The 19,085-nt window shown below is 38.5% G+C and overlaps 1 long non-coding RNA gene across 2 annotated transcripts in view; it reads right to left on the reverse strand.

The window, feature by feature from the left end:
• LOC138106235 (uncharacterized) overlaps positions 1-19,085 on the reverse strand; it is a 130,630-nt gene that overhangs the window by 92,004 nt on the left and 19,541 nt on the right. Inside the window, exons 3-4 of one of the 2 annotated variants that reach the window (XR_011148944.1) lie at positions 7,799-7,892; positions 65-1,660 (exon numbers count right to left, since the gene is read on the reverse strand). This is a non-coding gene — a long non-coding RNA (uncharacterized lncRNA). Of the gene's footprint in view, positions 1-64; positions 1,661-7,798; positions 7,893-19,085 lie in introns of those variants that run through there. The other variant, XR_011148945.1, reaches the window with a different exon arrangement.

The following is a 19,085-nucleotide window of genomic DNA, read 5'->3' on the forward strand; positions in this document are numbered from 1 at the left end:
CTGTGAAAGAATTTGAAAGGGAAAAAAACATAATAAGAAGACACTTTTAAGTGCTTTATTAAGAAGAGAAAAAAATAAAGTAATAGTTAACAACAAAATACAGTTAATTACTAGCAAATAGGCTAAAGTGTTGACTCAAGATCAGGGGAGCAAAGTTATACCTTTTATTAAACTGACTAATTTAGTAGTAAAAAAACAAAAAATTCTTCAGGAACACAAACACCATTACAGAGGCAGATGCTTGTCTATTTTCCAGCTACATCAATTGGTTTAATGGGAGAGATTGCTTTTTCTCCACTACCTTTCCTTGCTTATACTCTTAGGCTATCATACTTACAGCATTATTACTTTATCTTGAAAGTGTTCAATGATCTTTTGGCTTTAGCCTTTGCTTAAAAGATCAGTTTTAATGTCATAGCCAACCCCATTAAAATCATAAATAGAAGAGTGAAAATCAGGCAAAACAAAAAAAAAAAAAAGAAGGGTAGAATCTACGTAGATAATGTACTTGCTTACAGGTTGGCTAGGTCTGGTGTAATTCAGTTCTGAGAACACTGAAAACATTTTATTAGTCATTAACAATTGTATTTAGCAACTTGAGGGACAAGAATTCCAGAAGACTAGAAAGGGCAAACACTTACTTTTAAAATGTCAAAAAGGAGAATAGCTTAACTTCAATTACCAGAAAAATATCAGAACAAATAATGAAAAGGTCTATTTGTAAGAATCTTGAATATAAACATGGTGTAAGAGACAAAAGAATTTCTAATAAATAAATCATGTAAGAGCAAATTTATTTCTCTCTACAGTAGATAACAAGATTTATGGACAGAAGAGAAAAAACACTGTCATGCATCTGGATTTTGCCTTTTGAAATCTCACAGGACATTTGCATAGACAAGCAGATTTGAGGTAGGTAGTTATTTGGGAAATCCTATTCACAGAATTAGTTACCAATAGTTATTAGTGATTCATTTTTAAATGAGCAAGATGCATCAGGTTAGGTTCTGCAAGAATCTGCATGACATGTTCACTGTTGAACTGGTAGGTGATTAAGATGCTTTTTGCATTTGAAAATTACACTAAGCTAAAAAGACTTCAAACCCATCAGAGTGCAGAATGTATATTTTAAGTGATCTTGGTGCACAGCAGAAATCTGAATCCAGCTAAGCAATTAAGTGAATTCACATGTTCCTGTACAAGTAAAATTACCTGCACAAATATAAAAGGGAGAATGACTAATCAGACAAACACAGTACAAAAAACAATCTGGCAATTAGAATGGATCACAAACAAACAATAAAACTGTACAACTGGCTAAGAAGCAATCATGCTGGGTTAGATGAAATTAGTACATTTTATGTTAAACACACAAAACGTTCCTTTCTTTCTACTCAGAGCTGGTAATTCTTTACCTGGATCCCTGTGACCACTGCAGGTTATCACATGTCAATACAATGCATCAACCAGTTGGAGAAAGTCCCAAAACCCAAAATAAGAATGAACTTTTAAAAAAGTTTTCTAGCATAAGACTTTGCAAGAACTGAGCTTGCAAGGCTTAATCCAGGAGGGGAAAGACTAGGAGGAGGCTTGACAGCAGTTCTCCAATTTTCAGAGACATTTTTTGTGAAAGCAGGCAATTAATTGTTTTCCATAATCTCTGAAAAATAGAAAAGATTGCAATACGGGAGAATTAGGTTAGAGGTGAGAGAAATAATACAGTGTAAAAGGCCAAATAAGCAATGAGTAATAGACCTACAGGGAGTTTTCCTGATTGCTGGAAATTTTAAGGAGGAATAAACCAAACAACAGTGAGGACTGGTTTTCGGTATTAATCCTCTTTCGGAGCATACTTTTGATTTAGTGGATCTCATAAATATTGCACAAAAAGTAGTATTATCAAACAGTATGCAACTTTCTACCCTTGCTCTATTGTATACACTGTGGTGCTAAATATCTATCTCTATTAAGAGCATTATAATGTAAGCTGAATACAAAAAATGAAAGTAAAATGAATGCCTTAAACAAGGAATCAAAATTTCTTTAACTAGTCAGTGTGCTAATGACTACAGCCGAGGAATGGAAACTGGACGTATACAGGTTTCTCACAGATTTTTCACAGCAGACCACTGCTTTCTGTCCAAATATTTAATTGATCAAAAAAATTAGTTGTATTATTAATTAAATCTGCAGAAAGTGAGTGCCTTTGTGAGTAGTCCTATTGCATTGGTTTCTAAGGTTACTGCATGCTCAACAGTTTTCTGTTTCTTCATAATGAAAAGTATATAAAATAAAATCAATTTCTCTATCCTGTAGGTCTGCAATGTCCACTATTTCAGAAATATCAATTCTTATCACTCTTTCCCACTCTGAACTTTTCACTAGGTCATTAGTTATGTAATACTGTGGATGATATTTAAATCATACAAGCATGATTATCAACTAACCTATAGGTTTGATACATGTATCAGCATACCATTCAGAGGTAAATCCTTTAAGCAGTCTGGATGACGCTCCTCTACATTTCTCAGACAGATGAAATAGTGAAAATTACACCTTGGGCCATTAAGAGGAAAGGAGGTTCCCATCCTCTCTGACATAAGTAGATTCAAATAGTCTCTACTTTGTTGTAGCCTCTATGCCTTTGTCATTTCTTACCTTAATATTTCTGAGGGAAATAACATATGAATGTTTAATTAAGCCTGCGATGTCTTCCATTTCCAGCTCTTTATAGTGCTTTAATAGCACACGTGCACAGTTAAACAGACCTCTCCATCTGGGTGGAAAAATATGACTGAGGCCAAGATAAATTCTGCACACAAAGCTGGGGAGGACCAAGTCCAAGAACAGTGAGAAGGCAATGTGCTGAGCTTACCCTCACTACATCTGAAAGTCCTTCTCTTTCATAAAGCACATTTCCTAGTCTTAAAAAACAACAGGGAATACCAAAGAACAGCTGCTGCTAAAAGCAATGTTTTACCTGTCCCTGTTGCTGTGCACTCATAAAACTCACAAGTCTTTCACACAACTTTACTCAAAATTGTAATTATATTCTAGAAAAAGTGTTCACAAAATCACACTTCCCATTATGGATCCCTGTACTTAGAACAAATGTATGTACATATTTTCTAATAAAAGTGAGCTACTAGGGACTCCTCATAAAATACAGCACTATGAGAAAAGATTATTTCAGAAAGTTTCTTTACCTCATCAGCAGGATTTCTCAAAAATCAATGTCATCAAAAATAATATTTGAGAGAGGTTTTAAAGTTGTTTTTAAAAACAAATACACAGGACAGGAAAGAGAAAGCTTATGGTGAGCTATACAAAACCAAAACCTACTGCTGCTCTGATCATTATTCCCTGTTCCCAGTTATTGGACAACATGCCAAAGCAGCTGAGATGACAAGGTCCAGGAATAATTGTGTTGGAGCTTTAGAGCTCCCTCTGGATCTGCACATCATTGGACTGTCCCTGTGTTGTTTGTCTTCCTCATCCTCCAGAAGGCCATTCCCTTTCCTTTCAAAATTTCTTTTCCAGAATTTGTCTGTTTTTTATCCACTCATGGACAATATTCCACTCAAACCCTACATACATCCTGCAACACGTAAGGTGTGTACAGAGGACCTTCAGGCTGAGACTGCAGGCTTTGCACAGGGGGGCAGATGGATTTAGGAACATGCCTGCTGACATGAAATATGCATACCTGGAGTCTTCCTGCTGAAACACAGCCTGCACGCAGTCTGAAGCCTTCACAAGTACATACCACACCCCCTTAGTCAAGTACCTATTTCCTGTTACAATGTTGGGTTTTTTCCTGACTAGATCCTGCTTCAGTTTGGAAAACTCAGACTTGGTCCTCTATCTCATGTGCCCTGTTCAAGTCAGGAAAGTTTAGTGTGCTGTCTGGAAGCAGCTTAAGGACAGAGTTGGGCTTGATTTGAATTTTGTATTCTGCCACTGAGATAAAAACAGAACTCTTACATTTCAGGGGTTCCTTGTTTCTACACCACTCAGACAGAAAGCTCCTGAGAGTGTCCAGAATACCCTGTGTGCCTGCACACTAAAGGTGTTTGAGTCATTCCCAGCATCCATAGCTGTACCTCCTATGGGTAAGCACAGAGAAAATCCTGGGGTTCTGTGGTGTGCAGTAAGTCATCCATTACTCATCCTCCCATTTTTCCAAACTGTCTAGATGTTATGAGCCTTCCATGCAACCCTGCATGAGACACAGGGTCTCAGAAAATGGCTGGGAAAGAGAGGAAGAAACCAGGGTCACAGCCAGGTGCAGGCCCCACAGTGTCAGCCCTCCTCATGGTTTCCCAAGTGTTGACAGCATCTGAACTTGCAAATAGAGGCTGTGCCTGTGCATGAAGTAAGGATAAGAGATGCTCATAAGGACAAGGGCCCCGTATTAGGCAAACTGTGGAGATGCCACCATGGTCAGCTCAGCTACCGAGGGTCTGCAAGCCTGAAGGTGGGTGCAGTCCTGTGTACAGCCCTTGCTGAGACACAGTCAGGGGTGCAGCCTCCCCTCACTGGGGATTCTCAGTGCCCCTCAGAGGCTGCTGCAAGGTGTGGGAGGGTGGGCAGAGAGGGCAGTTTCTTCTTGGTGACACCTTCAACAAAGCCACAAGGCACTGGGCCTTGAAGTCCAGCTATCACACCAACAATCTCAATCACCCTGTATGTAAACCACTATTACAACATCCTGTACAAATAAGGGCTTGTCAGCAAGAATGAGACCCTCTAGGGCAGAGCTGCAGTCGGTGCTTGCATGGTATACTGCAAGAAAGTTGCTGGGCTTCCTCTTCCTCCTCCTCCTGTTGTCCCTGCGTAGTGCCCTGTCAAAACATTGCTGCCCACCAGGGTACAGGCACCATGTGCCACAGGGGAGAAAGAAACCTGGATAAGCAGGGCAAAGGAAGGAGAGGGTCTAACCTGTCTTCCTACCTTCTTGGCCTCGGTTTTGATCCATGGATCACAATGTGATGTGACTGGTGACCTATGGAGATAGGGAATGAGCCTGCATTCTCCTTTATTTGGACACTAGACATATATCCAGCAGATCAAAGGGGAGTTATTACATCCTTACCAAGCTCCATCCCAGTAGCTCCACACCATCCACTGCCAGTTTGCAGTTCACAAGCACAGCCTTTCTCCAGTGACAAGACACATTTACATAAGTTCCTTAAAGCCCAGTTTCTACATTAAGAACAAGCCTGTACTTTTTAGGAATAACAAAAAATGCTATGTATGCATTGATAGATTGAAAAATAGTAACAAATATCTTCTCAAAAATATTAAAAATGCACATTAGGAACCATTATGAAAAGACAGTGATATTGCACAGTATGCATCACATTCTTATCTCCAGAATATCCTGACCTGAATCTATCTGTATTCAGCTTTTTCAGAAAGATGGAATAATCCCTGGGGATTTCACCAAGCACAAAGAGGCAAAGTGATGTGTCCACAGTAAGTAAAACAGTGATTCAGAAATGTTCTTCCTCAATCCATTATCTGTCAAGCAATATTTCTTCACCTTATTAACAGGCCAAGAGATCATGAGAATTAATCACTGTGATTAACTGTGCTTATAGATAAAATGTATATTGCAGATTATGTTCTATTATGTCTGGGGTTGGGGAGAAATCATACATTGCATCAACATTGCATGCTGACTGTGTCAGTTCTGCTGCAAACTCAGTTCTTGCTGCTCAGCTATAAACAATGCTCACAACATATGTGAAAAGTATCACTCTCCGTTCCAAGGTGGGAAATTGCTGAAGAAAAGTGTTCTGGTAAACAAACCCTTCCTGATGGCTCTTTGAATATCTGGCAGTGAGCACAACTCCTGGTTCCCTCTGCTGACAAAATCGGCCTCACTCCTCCCTGCTAATAAAGCAAGGCTGCATGTCAGGGAAGGCTGAGACCACTGATACAGAAACAGAGTCTTGGTGTCAGCCTTAGAAAAACCCAGCCAAAGCTGCACTTTTTATCAAACCATCTCCTGGGTATGGCCCAGGTGTTCACTGCAGCTCAAATCTCAGCTGTTGATACCACCATCTCCCTGCCAGCCCTCACCACAGGCTCAGCAGTGCTCAGCCCCACATGGCAGACACAACAGATGTACTTTCCCAAGTTAGAGATTCTTGAGGACAACAATTTCACAACCTGTATGCAACCTCTTTCAGTGCTGCTCAGAAAGGCTTTTGTCTCACTGGAGTCTTCTCTGCTACAGCTTAAGCACGTTTTTCTTTCCTGTCAACCAAGAATATGGAGAGCAAACTATCTTTGTTTGCACCCTCCTCAATTTGCTTTTGAACATCCTAGACAAGGTCACCATGGCTGCTAACAATATTTTACACTGCTCAAAACTGTTAAGTGCTCATATACCATCCTGTTCCAGAAGGTACATGGGATGCAGCAGGGCTGCTGCATGTAATCATTTGATGGAAAATATGTTTAAAGTATCACATGCCTCTGCTCTATTCCTCAGTGTCACACAGGATCTCCAGCACCTGGACTGGATGGCACAGAATTTAACGGTCTGTTTTCCCACTTCACCAATCACATGCACAGTGCTGACTGCAACTGTGCCAAACACCCCATGTAGTACCCCTGCCAGGGAGCCTGGGAAATTTTTCCCTTTCATTCATTAAGCCATTCTTACACAAGCGTAAAACAGGCAAGCTGACTTTGCTGTTACTAAACACACCACAAAACTGACATACTGTTTGTCCAATGTATTTAGTCTGCTAGCAGTCACAATGAGATATATTCATACCATCCTCCTTGACACTTTGCACAAGTCATCGTTCAGAGGTGCCCACCTCTTTCCACTGACTCTATGAGGAACACAGGCTCCTAAGTTTTGGTGCACCAAATCATATCTTAGTCTGATATCTAAAGTGGACAGTGAGTCATTCCTGCATCAGCACCAACATGGGTGGTTATCTCCACACAGGACTTCAGGCATATGCAATATTTGCATAAAATCATGCAACAGACCTCCCACAAGCATCCAGGCTGGCAAAACCCAATGGCTCAAAAACTCCCAAAAGAGGCAGCCCAGTCCTGACTGAAACTAACTCTTTCCCTAATGTACGTGAAAGCACAGAAAATATTTTGCAGTCTTCAGTTTAACAATGATGATGAGGCATCTAAAGCAGAAGTCTTCATTTTGAGTCACTGGTCATTGTACACACACACCCTTTAGGTGGTTAATATTGAGTTTCACAGTATAGATAACATGTTGCAAACTTCTCTGTAGCTATCCAGATCTTCAGAGAGAGAACCTATCTAGCTAGCATTGACATTTAGAATATGTTAATTGTTTTCCTTCTCCTTTATTTTTGACAGCTACAGTTTAAGAACAAACTTTGATACAGCCCATTACATGCCTGAGGATATTTTTAAAAAGCAGTTTGGAGAAAGAGGAAGAGAATGAATACATGAAACTAAAGCCTGATCTAAATTAGTAATTTACGTGTTCCCAGATGTTTCCTCCTTGAGATCTTGCATAGAGCAACTGTATCAGATCACCTGTAGTTTAAAGTTTTCAGTTTGTCCCTTAATCTTCCTCCTTTTTCATAAACTGATCTCATCTTTTCCAGAGTAATGTTTTTTCTCTTCACATCATCTGTACAAACAAATAAGTATTCCCTCCCCCACAAACACCAGCACATGCTCACGCATGCTTCTCTCTTTGGTCTGTATAAGGTAGCTTGGCACCAAAAAAAAATGTGATTAAGTTTTAACAAGTGTCAAAGCCAAGTGGCTCACAGACACTTACCTGGAGATCAGAATGAAGTTTAGGTGCTTTCTGAAATTCAAATTAGCAAGCATCATTCTTCCTGCCTTCTACCACACTTCAGGGAATGTTTGATCTGCAGAGAGAGAATGAGACACAGAAAATGAGCAAGTGAGAAACCTCCAGGATCCAAGGGCTCAGACTTCCCACTCCCCAGCATTACCACTGTCTCTGGGAGCATATGAATAATCACATTACTCTTGCTTACATGGTCCTATTGCAGGGCACTAAAGTTGTGTACTGTAGAACAGAATTAATCATAAATATTTAGGTCAAGGATTTCAGCATAGAACAATAGTACCATTAACAATTCAGAATGCTGCCACCGAAAGTTATTTTTGACACCATCAGCAGGAAGTGAGAAGACATGCCTTTATTAAGTTGTAATCTATAATTTGTAATACAATATCAATGCAAAAAAAAACAACCTCTAAGAACATTGATCAGAAAATTAATAATCTTTTTTTGTTTGCTAAAGCACAAATTTTATAAAGGCTCTTGTGATCTCATGTTACTGCCATGTTGCCCAGAAATAAGACATTGCAAAGGAAGGAGATCTAATATCTCATGACCTCCATGGGTTCTTTAATGTTAAAAATGCTAAATTTAGGTAGTTTCTGTATCGGGAAAAAAAAATAAACAGATTAGAATATGGAAAGTGTATTTTATACATCAACTTCAATATGAATTTTACACTGTACATAATGGTCTGAACTAATGTATCTATGCTTACCTATATCTATCCTTCACACGTCTCTAATACACTATTACACAAGTGCTTGGAAAAATATGTCAACAACCATAAACAGGAAAAGAGTTGCAATAGCAAATTGCAATATGTGTGCAATAGTGATCTCCTTTCATTTTTAACTGAAAACTATTAAGTCCAGTGAACTGTATGACCTGCATCCTTTGTCCACCTGAGTATCCCATTAAGCTGCAGCTGGCGTATTGCAAAGGGAAAGAAAGAAAAAATGAAAAATAAACCAAGTATCAGGAAAATAGGAACTGTCCAAGAAGCAAGTTTTTTCCTCTTGCTTGTGCTCAGTCAGTCCTGTACCATCAGTCTTCTACCTTCACAGCTTCTATGTTTGCATACCCAAATATGAACAGTCCATCATCCAGTCTACACTGAGCCAGGGGCTGGTTTTTAACCAGTTTTAACTGCATAGACTGACCTTTGGTCCATTTACACACATTTTAAATACTGACTCCCTTCTCCTGTCACAGGACAGAAAAGAAATGACATCTAGTTTATATAGGATCTTCCAATTTTATACTGGCTTGCTGAATTTGGGATTAGTCCTTTCTTGAATATTGATGCAATTCTGGATATTGATATAAGCAATGTAAAAAATAAATGGGACAGGGGAAGAAAATGTATGATCAAGGCACCATGAAGTCTATCTCTTCTGTGTGTTTTTCCTGTAGTTCCACAGCTTTGTTTTCAATCCCTCATGAAACTGCTCAAGGACCTTTTACACCAAGTCCTCACAAAGGAGGCAGTGGTGTGGTCATGCAACAGATACATGGCACACAGCAGAGGAACCTTTTCCCAGTGACTCTTCCTGGTTGAAAGATGGACTAAACAGCCCTGTCAAACCATGCTGCATCTCATTCCCAAGTGGCCTGTTTTCCTACTCACAGAGGAAGGACAAAGGGGAATTAATACATTTGAAACCACTTATGCCTCTTATTGTTAATAAGAGCTCATATATATATATAAAAGAGGTACAATTGTTAAGTCTTTTAACAAAGAATCAGTCTACTGTGACTGGCTAATCAGTTTTATATGTACCCATCCTTGGAAGTGTTCAAAGCCAGGTTGGATGGGGCTCTGAGCAGCCTGGTCTAATGGAAGGTGCCCCTGCCCATGGCAGGAGGATTGGAACTGGATGATCTCTAAGGTCCCTTCCAACACAAGCAATTCTATGATTATGTGAGTCTATGATTACAGGGTGTGCTGTGTACCCTAAAGTCCTTGGAATGACCCTCTAACTTGTCTTTGAGTTCTGCTAATTTTAATGTGGCTATTTTTGGTAGACAGCAGCAAGATCTGAGTGCTTTCTGAAAAATACAAGAGGATTTAGAATAATGAAGGGTCCAGATCAGAAGACATTGTTTTTTACTTTATTTTTGTTTTTTTCTTTGGCATAATCGACAATCAATTCTTTTAGACTGATGCAATCCATTCAGAAAAGGTATCATAGCAGTAAGCTTGAACTGCAGTGCAAAAAAGCAACACTCACTGTTTCTGCCTTGTACTAAAGACTTTTTCCAAATATATATACATACATACATACATACATAAATACATACATACATAAATGCCTTTATTTATAGCTCTGTTGAACTACAGAAGTGAAGAAAGAGAAAAGCACTGAATAATCCATCAAATTTTCTTTCTTTATCACACAGGTCCAATTTTTCCACATAAACATATAAAAACAAACTGAATTCTAAAAAATTATTAATATTAAAGATGTAACTACAGGATTTCACACAAAAACAGTCTTGCTAGTCAGCATTGGTAGTTTCTGTGACTTCAAGCTAGGGACAGACTTGCAGATCTGAGGCAGCCATCCCTGTCTCTGTGCCTTTAGTCCACAGTCCAGGGACTAGAGGTCTCATCCTGTGCAGAGATCTAAAACAAACCATCTGAATACACTACAAAAGTATCTATTTCTCTCACCAAAAATAAGGAGAGCCTGAATAACTATCTCAGGTATGGATATGTACCCCACAGATGTTTAAAGTCATGAGAGACTAAAAATCTGCTGTGGCCAGTCTCTGATAAACCAATCTACACAAGTTGAATTACGGCTACAGAAAAAGTGTCAGACAAATACATAAAAATATTCAAGACTGTTCTAAATGTCCTGTTGCCTTCAAGTCACTGCAGGCAACTCCAGTTAAAATGTGCTCTCTGGGAGTACCAAACCAGACCATTGCAAATTTTATATATCAATGAAACAGTCTTATGACAGAAGAGCTTTGAGTTGACTGCAGTGAAATTGAGCCTTATGCAGAGAAAATCCTTGCTATAGTGTTTACTAATTTAGCTTGCAAGGCTGTGTTTAGAGGGATATTAAGAATTAACTAGCATGTTCTCTATTTGTGGATTATGTGTGTAATTCCCCCATCTGAAAGAGTATATATATCTAAAAATAAAGCTCCATACACAGTTTCCCAGTAGACAATTGCTTACTCACTTAAAATGTATGTTTACTTAAAATTTTGTTCCCTGGGATGGCCTAATGAAATATACATTTCATTTTAGCAGGGATTCCCAAAGGAGTCAGCTGCCAGACTGTCTTTTTCTAGCTCCTTCCTTGCAAACTATGTAAAGCAGGACACTAAATCTGCAATAGCAGGCAACACTCAGGAATTAGAGTTTCAGCTCTGCTTATGCTGGCAGTGCCTGAGGAGTACCTGGATCTAAACAATTCTGTTAGCACATTGATAATTCATTCCTAGCAATTTGTTACCTGACATTAATTTCCTACAAAACCATAGTATCTAAACATGCTCCAGATAAAATCACTTTTAGGAAAGTCAGAGGCTAGGAGGAAATGACTGAGTGAAATTTCCCTATTTATGAATGCCTGCAGTATTTTGGCATCCCAAATTCCTGCAAAACCCTCACAGATTAATTTTAGCTGCTTTTGTCTTAGGCAATGGAGATATTCATTCTTTCAGGTAAAAATCAACCTTAAATTCTGTCCCACATACTGAAACCATGAAGACAGATTAAGAAAACAGACTTAAGGAAGTTAAAAAGTATTGCATGAAGTTTATAACTACCAGTGACTTAATACCATATATCACATCAAATATGGTCATACAGACCATCTCCATTGTTAGATAGAGTCAAATATCTATATGCCACATGAAAGGACATGTGTATGAAGAAACATTTATGGTATAAGTTTTTCATGTTCTGAATGAGTATAATATTTTCTTTATATGTTATATATAATATTGTTTTGTAATTATATTATTATTTATATTGTATATTTTATTTCTATTATTATAAATCCTTCAAAATCAATGTCACAAAAAATCAAAACAATAAAAGTACATTACAAGCCTTTGGTTGAAATAAAGGACAAGGAAATAGTAGTATACTTTTTGTATAGGAGTCCTAAAGACCTTTATATCAGGAGTCATTTAAAACTAAATCAAGAGGGATCCAGGCACCATTGGCTACAAGTAATACCAGCCAGGAAAATTAATCTCTATGAAATGATAGTGAAAAAACATTTTTAAATATACTCTTTTCCATCAAAGCCTTTCACATGGTAGATGTCTTGAAAGAGTTTGACTGAACTGACAGACAGATCTGAATCTCTCACTCAACAAATATAAATCAAGATGAAACTATAGCTGGTTTTATAGAAGAAAATAGAGGTAAACTCCAGAGACAACTATGGTTTCTAGAGACGAAATAAATACACTTAGTTATGAAACAGTTGGAAAATACCAAAGAGTGAAACTCTCCTCAGAGCTTTTATCCAGCAACTAATGGTGAGTGGCACTTGCTACAGGGAGAGAGGAAAGTGGGCTACTCACAATATTGGTAAATACAGGATTGGGTTCTGCTCAGTCTTTCAGACCTGACAGATTTGCTGCATAGCCATCTATATCAAAACACGTTGATACTGTAGGATAAGAAAACAGCATATGTTTTAGACTTTTCTAAATTGGACAGGGCTCATAACAAAGGAACTACTAAAAAGGAAATTTAAAGGAGGTAGCTTAGAAACAGGATTGGAAAACAAATAAGAAAGAAAATGTTTAGCAATTTTTAAATTTATTTTAATTTCCTACTCTGGCTCTTTGTAGCCTAAGTAAGGTATTTACAGAAAACCCTAAAGGTCAGGACAATTTGGCATTGAAAGAGAAAAAAGCTGTTAGTTTTGAAAGAGAACATCAAGAGGCAGCGAGGTTCGTCATGAGAAAGTTATATGAGAATCATTTTGCAGATTTGAAGTGTTGAACATTAAAATACACAACAGCACCCTTCTGTTTAAAAGTGTTATAAAAAACCTTCTGACTCTTTCCAAAACATTGCTGAAGCCATACTGGTCCCCAGCCATGCCATGTGTCATATTCAATTCCCCTGCAGAGACACAGCAATATCAGCTACACAACTTTAGGCTAAGGAAGGAAAGAATCTCTCAAGCTTCACCAGCAGGTGATCAGATATCGTACCAGCCTCCCGCAAGGTGATGGCCATCAGCAGTCACATCTTTCCCCAGGACAGCACACAGCAAAATCCATCTGTCTCCCAATCATAGTATTTATCACCTCAGTAAAAAGATAAGGACATTTTGTTAGCAGAACTGTCACCCTTGTGACTAGAAAAGGATTTGCAAGACTGAACTGTAGTTGTTTCATAAATATAGACAATTGTTCCTTACAACTGTAGCATCAATGCCTAGTTTACTCAAATGAAACCATTTATCTCCCCTTAAATGCAATGAGCCCATTATTTTTTCTCTTCTGAGGCTGCAGATTGACAGTACTGTGGTGACATGGTTATCTAAAAAAAATTAGACCCTGCTTCTTGTCCTGTTTCCAGCTGGGATAGAGTTAATTTTCTTCCTAGTCCTTTGGGTTTGGTTTTAGTATGAGAAAAATGTTGACAACAAAGCAGTGGTTTAGTTGTTGCTCGTAGTGCTTACTTTAAATCAAGGACCTTTCAGTTTCCCTTGCACTGCCAGTGAGGAGGGGAACAAGAAGCCAGGAGGGAGCATGGCCAGGACAGCTGATCTGAACTGGCCAAAGGTATAGTCTATACCATAGAACATCTTGCAGTACATAAATTGAGAGGAGTTGGCTGGGAGGGGCTGATTGCTGTCTGGGCTCTAGTCAGTGGGTGGTAAGAAATTGCACTGTGCATCACTTGTCTCTCCTGAGTTTTATTTCTCTATTTTTGTTATCTTGCTTTTCATTATTTTTGTTGCTGTTATTACATTTTATTTCAGTTATTAAACTACTCATCATAACCCACAGGTTTTATCTTTTTTTCTGATTCTCCTCCTCATGCCAATGGGGGCATGGGGTGAAAATTGAACATCTGCATCGTACTTTGTTGCCAGCTTGGACTAAACCATGGCACTTCTTTTTCCCCTCCTTGGAATTTATTTCCACCTCCACACCACCCCAGGCAGCACAAGTGCTAACACCACCTATTTCTCTAAAGGATCAACTCCTCCATCCAATTTACAAAGCAGCTGCAGCTGGTCAGGGGCACAGAGGTAATGTGGCCAGAGAGAGGAAGAGGGAAGCAGCCAGGGCAGGGTGACTCTGGCAGCCAGGAGGGCTCAGATGTCACACACAACAGCTAAACCCCATAACACTTCTTCAGTTTGATGACACTGTCCCATAAGAAGCCCAAGTAATTAGAGACCTGCGATTTTTAGTTGCATATGTAATTGTGTTATTAAAAAATCAAGTCACAAAAGCTGTTACAACAATTCATTTATAAGTTTATTAGATTTATGACTAAAATTTCATTGAAAGAGCAGGTACAAGACAAAGGTTAAAATAACTCTACTAAATAAACATATCCATATCTACTGTAACTAGGTATCTACTGTTTACTAGAGCTGCCATGGTACTATTATTTTGTCTCTTATGTTAAGAAAAAAATAATAATAATCTGCCCTGATAGCATTTCTACTTATCTTAATAGATGTATAAACACCTTAGTTCAATTTCTGCATTAAATCACAATTTAAAAAAAGCTGCTTCTTAAGTTTTACCTCTATTAACTTTTGCTGGATTGCTGTAGTCTTCATTACTGTTGTCCCTCAAAATATCACCTTCACTTCAACTGTAAATAGCCCAGGAAAATAGTTCAAACCTTAAAGGAAAACTTCCAAAGAAAAGATATTTTTTCCCTCATAACTGAGACCTTTCCCAAGGGAATAGGCCACTTTTGGGAGTGTTAGTGCTTCGTGTTTGTAGCAATGGAAAAAAAGTGTACAGAAATAATGGGTTGGCTGAGTTTATTATGAAAGGATTGCTCCTATTAGGAGATTCAGGGCAAATAAGAGTCAAGATAAAACAAAGTTATGGGGGGAAGCTTGGAGAATTTGTACTTGTTTCAATATCTTTGCTTCCATCTTCTAAATTGCCAATTGTCAAATGTCATTACTGCTCAGGCTGTTAGCTGCTCATTTGATTACAGCGTAGCTCCCTCTCTGGAGCATGGCTCTGTCAGTGTATGAAATCATAAAATGTCCTTGTGCAGGTGCAAAAGCCTGGGAGAGCATGAAGACGATAATTAAAGTATTTTGTTGCCTTTTAAATACATAGTTACATCTACAACAAAACACAGAAATACTAAGCTGTTTGCTTCTATTTGTCCTTAAAGGATTTGTGGCTGCATGTTCGTCAGTAGTTGCCAAGAATTCTTGCACAGTTTTAATACTAATTTATGATGAAGCATACTAAATGAACCACAAGTTATTTAAGAAAATGAAATAAGGAAACTTTTTGAGGTTTTAGTAGGAAAACAGACTGGAGTGCAAGTAGTCTGATGTAAATGAATAGATGGCTTCAATGAAAATGAAAGAGAAGAAAACTCCCTCCTGGGGTTCATTATGCCTCTTGAGCTGTTGGTAGTAAAGTTAATTTTTAAATGCTTTGAGGTGATTAAGAACTCAGGCATCACTCTAAATGTAAATAAGTCCTGTTTCATTTCCTTGCAGTTAACTGATTGCAGCAGTCACCAGCTACTTAGCTTGCTGATGTATTTGAGATCTGTAGTCTAGTTCATAATTAACCCTCTTCATATGAAGTGAAAATGTTAGCAAGCCTGTTGTTGAACATATATAACCAGGATGTGACATATTCACTCACAAGGGAAATAGAACGTTTATATTTGTAAATCATGAGGGCACCATTTGAAGCAAAAGTATCACAGAACAAAAACCAACATAGAAATTGAGTTTGTTTCCTTTCACACTGGATGCAGCTTAAAAATGCAACCAAAATATATGCAGTTTAGAACGTACAGCATAAACAGATGAATTATTTATAGTAAAGTTAAGAAAACCATTAAAGCTTTACCTCTTCCTCCCCAACAGGTCTACTAAATAGAAAATTTCAAGAATCTGTATATGAATATCACAAATGAAAGATCTCAAATGATAATCCATTTTTGTAATGCATATATATACAAACAATTAAGAATTAACATGAATAATCTTGCTCAAGGCAGTGACTGGGACCCTTGAAATCTGTATTATCATTCCTATAGCTGGAATTGAGATAGCTTCATGGCTAGGCAAAAGCTTCAGAATTGACTAATTCTGTTCACCAGTTTGTAATTACCTAACGTAGGGCATTCTAAGCCATAAACAGTCAAAATAGCTCTACTGGATACTGAAATAGTGAGGCATCCAATACTCATCTCTGGAACAAGCTCCCCAGCTTGTGGCCACGGATCCAAGCCTGTGGGGGTTCAAGAGGCATTTGGACCATGCTCTTACATAGTCTTACTTTTAGTTTGCCCTGTGTGGAGTCAGGACTTGTACATGATAACTCTCATGGGTCCCTTCCAAGTCAGGATAGTCTATGATTCTCTATAGAATAAAGATACAGGCTTTATTAAAGCAACACAGGTCTTCAAGTAGTCCAAAGCTCAGAAACACTGGGTTCAAATCATAGCCCCAAAATCTTGTAGTGAAACATGTCCATCACCTGCTACCAGGCTTCTTTGTGATCCACAAAGGCATCTGATATTTGTCCAAACATACTATAAATACTTAAATATTTCAAGACAAAGGGAGACCTACAGAGACTTCTACTTCAATGTCTACCTGCTAAGTCAGTCATTTCACATGTTTAGTCAAATCAAATTTAAGCCTTTTGTTTAAACTCAATTCCTTTTATTAACTTGAACACCAGAAGAACTGTCAAAGGAAAAGGTACACAAAATAGACATGAAACTTTCATAGGTCCCCTCTAAATCAAAAAGCCAGAAAAATCTCACATCTGATAGGTACACATTGTCGCTGTTATCCCCAGAGAACGGCGAAAATCACGATGTAAATCCAGGTCAGATGGTACAGCCGAAGCAAGGGCTCCACTCCCTTTAATGAAAAGCTCATCTTTTATAGTGTGGTTTGCAATAAATTACATGATTGGCCTATTCACCCACCACCTCTCAAGGTGATAGGTTGAGCAGTAAGACACCCATTTCCAAATATTATTCTCACAAGACTGAAAACAATTCCACTGTTCCCATCCCACAACAACCTGCAGGTGTAGAAATGGTTTACATTCTCTCATACTGTTGTATATCCAGTTTGCATGAGAATGAAAGCTTTCACAGAGAAGCTCTGAGAAGCTGGATTTCTCTAACTACTTTCCTATGAGAAAGAAAAGTTTCACAGGAAAATTCCTCTGCCAGCCCTTGCTAGCATCCACAACAAATCTGCCTTGCAGAGAAAGAGATTGTGCATGTAACCATGGCAGATCAGAATGAACAAAGAAGGAAAGTAAGATCCATCAGCAAGTAAACTAGCGAGAAACTGGTAATTTCCAAATGAATAGCAAAATGCTAGTCATTATAAATAAGGTTGTGCTAGTTTGAAAACAAACCAGGGGGAGGCACCAAGTCAGAATAACAATTTAATGGAAATTAAAGAAAAGGAAAAGAAAGTAAAAGAAAACACTGACAGAGTCAAGATACAACCTGAGTCCCTGTTAGGCAGGGTGGTGGTAGCAGTCCTCTGAAGTGGTGATTGTGTAGTAGAAGTGGTCTGCTCTTCCTCAGAAAGTCCAGTGGTGGCTGTGGGGCTCCTGTCCTCTGGAAATCCAGTGGGAAGAGTGTCTCTGGTGCTCAGAGTCCCAGATTATATCCACGATGGGATGCTTGGTTCCTCCCTCTGGGTGGAGCATCTCACAATAGGGTAATGAGTCACGAGGCCAAGTGTTGATTGGGCTCGTTAACAGAAGATAGTCCGGAGGGAGTTATCTCTGAGTCATGCAGCAGGACAATGATGGGCCATTAACAGCAAGATAGTCTGGGGGGAGGAGGCAAGGAAACACTGCCCCACCTGATTTCAACAGCTCATGAGGATGGTAATAGAATACACTTCAACCCAGGACAAAGGTCTACAAAAATACAGTTGCTCTTTTCCCTGAACAGGTATTTAACCCCAAACAGCTGAAGTGGAAGAGGGAGAAATGTCCTAAACCAATTAGGATAAAGACTTCCTAAAATTGCTGTCAGTCTGAGCTTAGGTAGAATCTGCACCACCTAGAATCCTATTTCTGCTCCAAGATTGTCACAAATTCATTAGTCAATTTACTGAACCAAAATTGACTACAGCCATTTTGGAAAGAAGATCTTTCCAGTGAATTTTACTCCCAATTTCCATTCTCCTACTGAAAATTTTCACTCAACCTTGTTTTCAGATTAAATATTTCATTCCAGTTTTACCTGACAAACACCTTGAATACAAATTAACAGCTGGATTGCTAATTCTTTCTCTCAAGAAACTACAAAACAATATAGCAATATCCAGCTAATGAGTAATTTTTCACCACATTTTAACTACTAGCTTTTACAAAAGTTACCAGAAGAGTTTTTCTTCTCCCCTGCTCTTCTCCAACTTCTATATCAAATTACAGCTAGTATTACTTATGTGTCTATACCTCACACTTGTAGCTAGAATATAGGGAGGGGAAAGGGGTTGATCTAGTCATTTATTAATGTCAGGGAGCTTCAGGCTAGATCTATTCAGTGGGGGAGAAACATTGTTATTGCTCTCAGTAAATTGAGGCATGTCGCGTCAATCTTGCAAACAAAAATTCTCCAGTTATTCACATTTGCTAAATAAAGGTTCTCTGGCCAGCTGCCTGCTGACAGCCACAGAATTACAGCAGCAAGAAACATTGCATATCTCTCAGGCACCCGCAGGGAAAGCAATGTTTCCCCATAAAAAGGTTGACAGCATTTCCAAGTAGCAAACAAAAAGGCACGAAGGAATCACTAGAAAGCACACTCAAAATAGGAGTCTGATTATATAGTTATATACACATAATATTTGTAAGGAGGAGCTGGCTGTAACATCTCCAGCAGGCAAGGTCTTTTCTTTACTTGTATTCCATATCCTAAATATGGTTGACTTCATAATTTATTTTTTAAATTATGCCAAGTTCGGAAGTTAGGCTTGAATATACCTGTACATGGATATGTGTATTCAGTGATTGTGAAGATGCAAATTAATCTATGATATCTAGATTA

Source organism: Aphelocoma coerulescens, chromosome 2 (genome assembly GCF_041296385.1).
Source record: "Aphelocoma coerulescens isolate FSJ_1873_10779 chromosome 2, UR_Acoe_1.0, whole genome shotgun sequence".
Lineage (NCBI taxonomy): Eukaryota > Metazoa > Chordata > Aves > Passeriformes > Corvidae > Aphelocoma > Aphelocoma coerulescens.